Source organism: Manis javanica, chromosome 5 (genome assembly GCF_040802235.1).
Source record: "Manis javanica isolate MJ-LG chromosome 5, MJ_LKY, whole genome shotgun sequence".
NCBI lineage: Eukaryota > Metazoa > Chordata > Mammalia > Pholidota > Manidae > Manis > Manis javanica.
In genome coordinates, this window is record NC_133160.1 from 118,249,070 (window position 1) to 118,255,574 (window position 6,505).

Sequence of the window (6,505 nt, forward strand, 5' to 3'; positions counted from 1 at the left end):
CCACAAATCAGAATACAGTGTATTTTGAGGGGATTTCTATAGACGGAGATGCTCCAAAGACTAAATAGATATCACCAGAGAAAATAAAACCACAATAAAGGAAGTAGACCAATTAATTACTAACCAACTGCAAAATTAAATCAACTAACCACATAGTCACACAAGGAATAAGCAAAGAATACAGAGTATGACACTAATGTATAAAGATTGTAGGAGAAAGAAAAAGAAGGGGAAAAAAAGAAACCTTTAGATTGTGTTGGAAATAGCATAATAAGCAAGGAAAATTGGACTATTAAATGGTAAAGAAGCTGCCCTTGAATCTTTTGTAACCACAAATTTAAAGCCTACAATGGCAATAAGTAAGTATTTGTGAATAATCACCTTAAATGTAAATGGACTCAATGCACCAATCAAAAGACATAGAGTTACAGAATGGATAAAAAACAAGACCAATCTATATGCTGCCAACAAGAGACTCAGTTCAAACCCAAAGACACACACACCCTAAAAGGGAAGGGTTGGAAAAAGATATTTCATGCAACTAAGAGGGAGAAAAAGCAGGAATTGCAGTACTTATATGATACAAAACAGACTTCAAAAAAAGAAACTAACAAGACATAAAGAAGGACATTACATAATGATAAAGGAGTCAGTCCAACAGAAGGGTTTAATCATTATAAATATCCATGCACCCAATATAGGAGCACCAAAATATGTGAAACAAATATTAACAGAATTAAAGGGGAAAGAGAATGCAATGCACACATTTTAGGAGACTTTGACACACCACTCACTCCAAAGGACAGATAGGCCAGACAGAAAATAAGTATGGAGACAGAAACACTGAACAACACATTAGAACAGGTGGGGCTAACTGACATCTATAAAACACTCCACCCAAAAGCAGCAGAATACACATTCTTCTCAAGTTCACAAGGAACATTTTCCAGAATACAACACACAGCAGGGCACAAAAAGAGCATCAATAAATTCAAAAGGACTGAAATTATGCCAAACAGCTTCTCAGACCATAAAAGTATAAAACTAGAAATAAATTATGAAAAGAAAACGAAAATTCCACAAACACATGGAGCCTTAAGAACATACTCCTAAATAATCAATGGATCAATGACCAAATAAAAACAGAGATCAAGTAATATATGGAGACAAATGAAAGCAGCAACTCAACACACCAAACCCTGAGGGATGCAGCGAAGATAGTTCTAAGAGGAAAGTATATTGAAATATAGGCTTTCCACAAGAAAGAAGAACAATCATAAATTAACAGTCTAAACTAACAATTAATGAAACTAGGAAAAGAAGAACAAATGAGGCCCAAATTCAATAGAAGGAGTGATATACTAAAGATAAGAGCAGAAAGAAATAAAATTGAGAAGAGTAAAACAATAGAAAGAATAAGTGACACCAGGAGATGGTTCTTTGAGAGAACAAACAATATAGACAAACCCCTAGATAGACTTACCAAGAAAAAAAGTGTACACCCATAAATAGAATCAGAAATTAGAAAGGAAAAATCACTATGGACACCACAGAAATACAAAGAAATATTAGAGAATACTACAAAAAATTAAATGCTAACAAATTGGATAAGCTAAAAGAAATGGACAAATTTTTAGAAAAACACAACCTTTCAAGGCTGACCAAGGAAGAAAGAAAATCTGAACAGACCAGTTACCATCAAAAAAATTGAAATCATAATCTAAGATCTACCTAGAACAAAATGCCTGGAACAGATGGCTTCATTGCTGAATTTTATCAAGCATTTAGTGAAGACCTCATACCTAACTTCCTCAAAATTTTACAAAAAGTAAAAGAGGAGGGAATACTTCCAAATTCATTCTATGAGGCCAGCATCAGTCTAATACCAAAACCAAATAGACCACAAAAAAAAAAGAAAATTACAGATGAATATCCCTGATAAACATAGATCCAAAAATATTCAACAAAACATTAGCAAATTGAATTTAAAAATACATCAAAAAGATCATCCACCATGATCCAATAGAATTTATTCCAGAGATGCAAGAATGGTACAATATTCAAAAAAGTCATCAATATCATACACCTAATCAACAAAAGGACAATAATCCCATGATCATCTCAATAGGTGGTGAAAAAGCATCTGACAAAATTCAACATCCATTCATGATAAAACTCTCAACAAATGGGTAAAGAGGGCAAGTACTACAATGTAATAAAGACCATATATGACAAATCCACAGTCAACATAATACTTAACAGCAAATAGCTGAAAGCTTTTCTCTAAGATTGAGAACAAGACAAGATGCTCACTCTTCGCACTTTTATTCAACATGGTACAGGAAGTCCTAGCCACGGCAATCAAACAACACAAAGAAATAAAAGACATAGTAAGAAGGAAGTTAAACTGTTGCAGATGGCATTATATTGTACATAAAAAACCCTAAAAAATACACCTCAAAACTTCTAGAACTAATAACTGAGTTCAGCAAATTTGCAGGATACAAAATTAATACACAGAAATGTGTTGCATTCCTATATACTAATGATGAAATAGCAGACAGAGAAATCAGAGAAACAATTCCATTTACAATTGCATCAAAAAGAATAAAATACCTAGGAATAAACCTAACCACAGAGGTGAAAGATGTATATTATGAAAACTACAAGACACTCATGACAGAAATTAAAGAAGACAACAATAAATGGAAATACATCCTGTGCTCATGGATAGAAATAATTAATATTGTCAAAAATGCTATGCTGACAAAGCCACCTACAGATTCAATGCAATCCCTATCAAAATACAAACAGCATTCTTCAACAAACTAGAACAAATAGTTCTAAAATTCCTATGGTACCACCAAAGACCCTGAATAGTCAAAGAAATCCAGAGAGGGAAGAACAAATCTGGGGGGATTATGTTCCCTAACTTTAAGCTGTACTACCAAACCACAATAATCAAAACAATTTGTTCTGGCTCAAAAACAGATGCATAGATCAATGGAATAGAATAGAGAGCCCAGATACAAACCCAAACATATATGGCCAATTAATATACAATAAAGGAGCCATGTATATACAATGGGGAAATGACAGCATCTTCTACAACAGGTGTTGGCATAACTGGACAGCTACATGTCAGTGAATGAAATTGGATTATTGTCTAACTCCATACACAAATGTAAATATAAATTCAAAATGGATCAAAAACCTGAATATAAGCCATGAAAGCATAAAACTTTAAGAAGAAAACATAGACAAAAATGTCTTGAATATAAGCATGAGCAATTTTTCCTGAACACATCTCCTTGGGCAAGGGAATCAAAAGCAAAAATGAACAAATGGGACTATTCCAAACTAAATAGATTCTCTACAGCAAAGGATATCACCAGCTGAACAAAATGACTTTCTATGGTATGGGAGAATATATTCATATATGACATATCTGATAAGGGTTAACATTCAAAATATATAAAGAACTCACATGCCTCCACAACCAAAAATCAAATAACCCAATTAAAAAATGGGTGCAGGATATGAACAGACAATTTTCCAAAGAACAAATTTAGATAGTTAACAGGCACATGAAAAGATGCTCCACAACACTAATTATCAGGGAAATGCAAATTAAAACCACAATGAGATATCACCTCACACCAGTTAGGATGGCCATCATCCAAAAGACAAACATCAGTAAATGTTGGTGAGGATGTGGAGAAAGGAGAACCCTCCTACACTTCTGATGGGAATGTAAACTAGTTCAACCATTGTGGAAAGCAATATGGAGGTTCCTCAAAAAACTAAAAATAGAAATACCATTTGAGCCAGGAATTCCACTCCTAGGAATTTACCAAAAAAAAAAACCAAGTTCTCAGATTCAGAAAGACATATGCACCCCTATGTTTATTGCAGCACTATTTACAATAGCAAAGATATGGAAGGAACCTAAGTGTCTATCAGTAGATGAATGGATAAAGAAGATGTGGTACATATACACAATGGAATACTATTCAGCCATAAGAAAGAAACAAATCCTACTATTTGCAACAACATGGATGGAGGTAGAGGGTATTATGCTCGGTGAAATAAGCCATGCAGAGAAAGACAAGTACCAAATGATTTCACTTATTTGTGGAGTATAACAACAAGGCAAAGCTGAAGGAGAAAAAACAGCATCATACACACAGACTCTAAGAAGGGCCTAGTGGTTAGGAAAGAGTGGTATGGGAAGGTGGGTGGGGATGGAGGGAGAAGGGATTAAGGGGCAGTGTGATCTGCACATATAATACAACAGTGGCATGGGGAAAGCTGTGCAGCACAGAGAAGACACCTAGTGACTCTGTATCATATTACTACGCTGATGGACAGTGACTGCAATGGGGTGTGTGTGAGGGGGACTTAATAATATGGGTGAATATTGTAACTACAATATTTCTTATGTGAAAGCTGCATAACATTGTATATATATATCAATAATATATTAATTTTTTAAAAAGGGTCATAAATAATAATAAAGTAGTATTCATCCCTGGGAAGAAAGGATGGTTCAATATTCCTAATTCAATAAATGTGATACACACCCTTAACAGAATAAAGAATCAACAGAAAATCATATGATCAACTTAATAGACTGAGAAAAAAGCATTTGAAAAAATCAAAGTCCTTTCATAATAAAATTCTGAGTTAATTAGGTTTAGAAAACATGTAGTTCAGTAAAATTAAGTTTACATATGCAAGCACATACCTAACATCATATTCAAAGGTGAAAATTTGAAAACCTTTCCTCTAGAATCAGAAACAAGACAAGCATGTCCACATATGCTATTTCTATTTAAGATGGTAGTAGAAATCCTAACCAGACAATTAGGTAAGAAAAGTCAATAAAAGCCATCCAAATTGGAAAGAAGAAGTAAAATCATCTCTTTTCAGGAAATATGAGATTATATAAAGAAAACCCTATGATTCCAACAAAAAATGTTAGAGCTAATAAATGGATTCCGTAAAGTTGTGAAATACAAAAGCAATATACAAAATCAGTTTCATAAAACACATTACCAAAAAAAAAAAATCTCACACAATCTGCTTTAAATATGGGGAGAGGATCTGAATAGACATTTTTTCAAAGAAAACGTATAGATGGCCCAAATGGTACATGAAAAATGTCCAGCATCATGGATCATTAGGGGAAAGTAAATCAAAACCACAATGAGGTATTGTTGCCTACCTGTTAGAATGGCTATTATCAAAAAGACAAGAAATAACAAGTAGTGGTGAGGATGTGGATAAAAGGGATCCCTTGTACACTGTTGGGAAAGCAAACTGGTGCAGGCACTATGGGAAACAGTATGGAGGTTCCTCAGAAAATTAAAAACAGAACTACGGTATGACTTGGCAATTCCACCTCTGGGTGTTTATATGAAGAAAACAAAAACTAATTTGAAAAGATATATGATATGCACCCCCTTTTTCAATGCAGCATTATTTATAATATCCAAGATATGAAAGCACACTAAGAGTCCATTGATGCACTCACAAAGAAAATATGGTGTGGAGATATATATATATGTATGTATATATATATATATATATATATATAATGCAATATTATTCTGTCATAAAAAGGAAGGACATCTTGCCATTTATGACTATGGTTGGACATTGAGGACATTATGCTCAGGAAATAATTCTGACAGAGAGGCACATACATTCTACGATTTCAATTAGTGTGGAATTTTAAATGATCTCATAAAAACAGAGAGTAGATTGGGGATTGCTAGAGGTGAGAAAATGGGAGAAATGGATGAAGGTAGTGAAAGAACACAAGTGTCCAGTTTTAAGATGAATAAGTTCCAGTGCTCAAATGTACACCATGGTGACTATAGTTAACAATAGTTTATTTTATACTAGAAAGTTGATATGAGTACATCTTAAAATTCACCATAAAAAGTGTTAACTAGGAGACAAGATTGGTGTGCTAACTGATCTTACTGTATAACAATTTCAAAATATGTATGTGAAAACAATCATCACATTCACCTTAAATGTTCAATATATCAATTATGTATCAAAGTTTGAAAATAAATGTTTAAATAATACATTCTGCTAAGAAAAGTAACCAGTCACAAAAAAGCACTCAATATATAAGTACATTTCTATGAAAGGTTCAGTTTAGGCAACACTATAAGGCACAAAATAGATTAAAGGTTGGCCAGGGCTGGAGATGAAGAAAAAAAGGAGGGAGTTCCATCCACAGGGTAAGAGTTTCTTTTGGGAGTCATGAAAGTGCTCTAAAATTGCTTGTCATGGTGGTTGCACAATTCAGTGAAGATACTGTGACCCATTGAATTGTACACTTCAAGTTTAGCAGTTGTACACTTTGTGAATTACATGTCATCAAAGTTTTTATAAACAAAGCAAAGCAAATATCTCGTGAACCATCATTTCCAAGAAATTTTGATTCATCTGCATCCTAATTTATCTCTAGTTCTTGATTTAAGGAGAA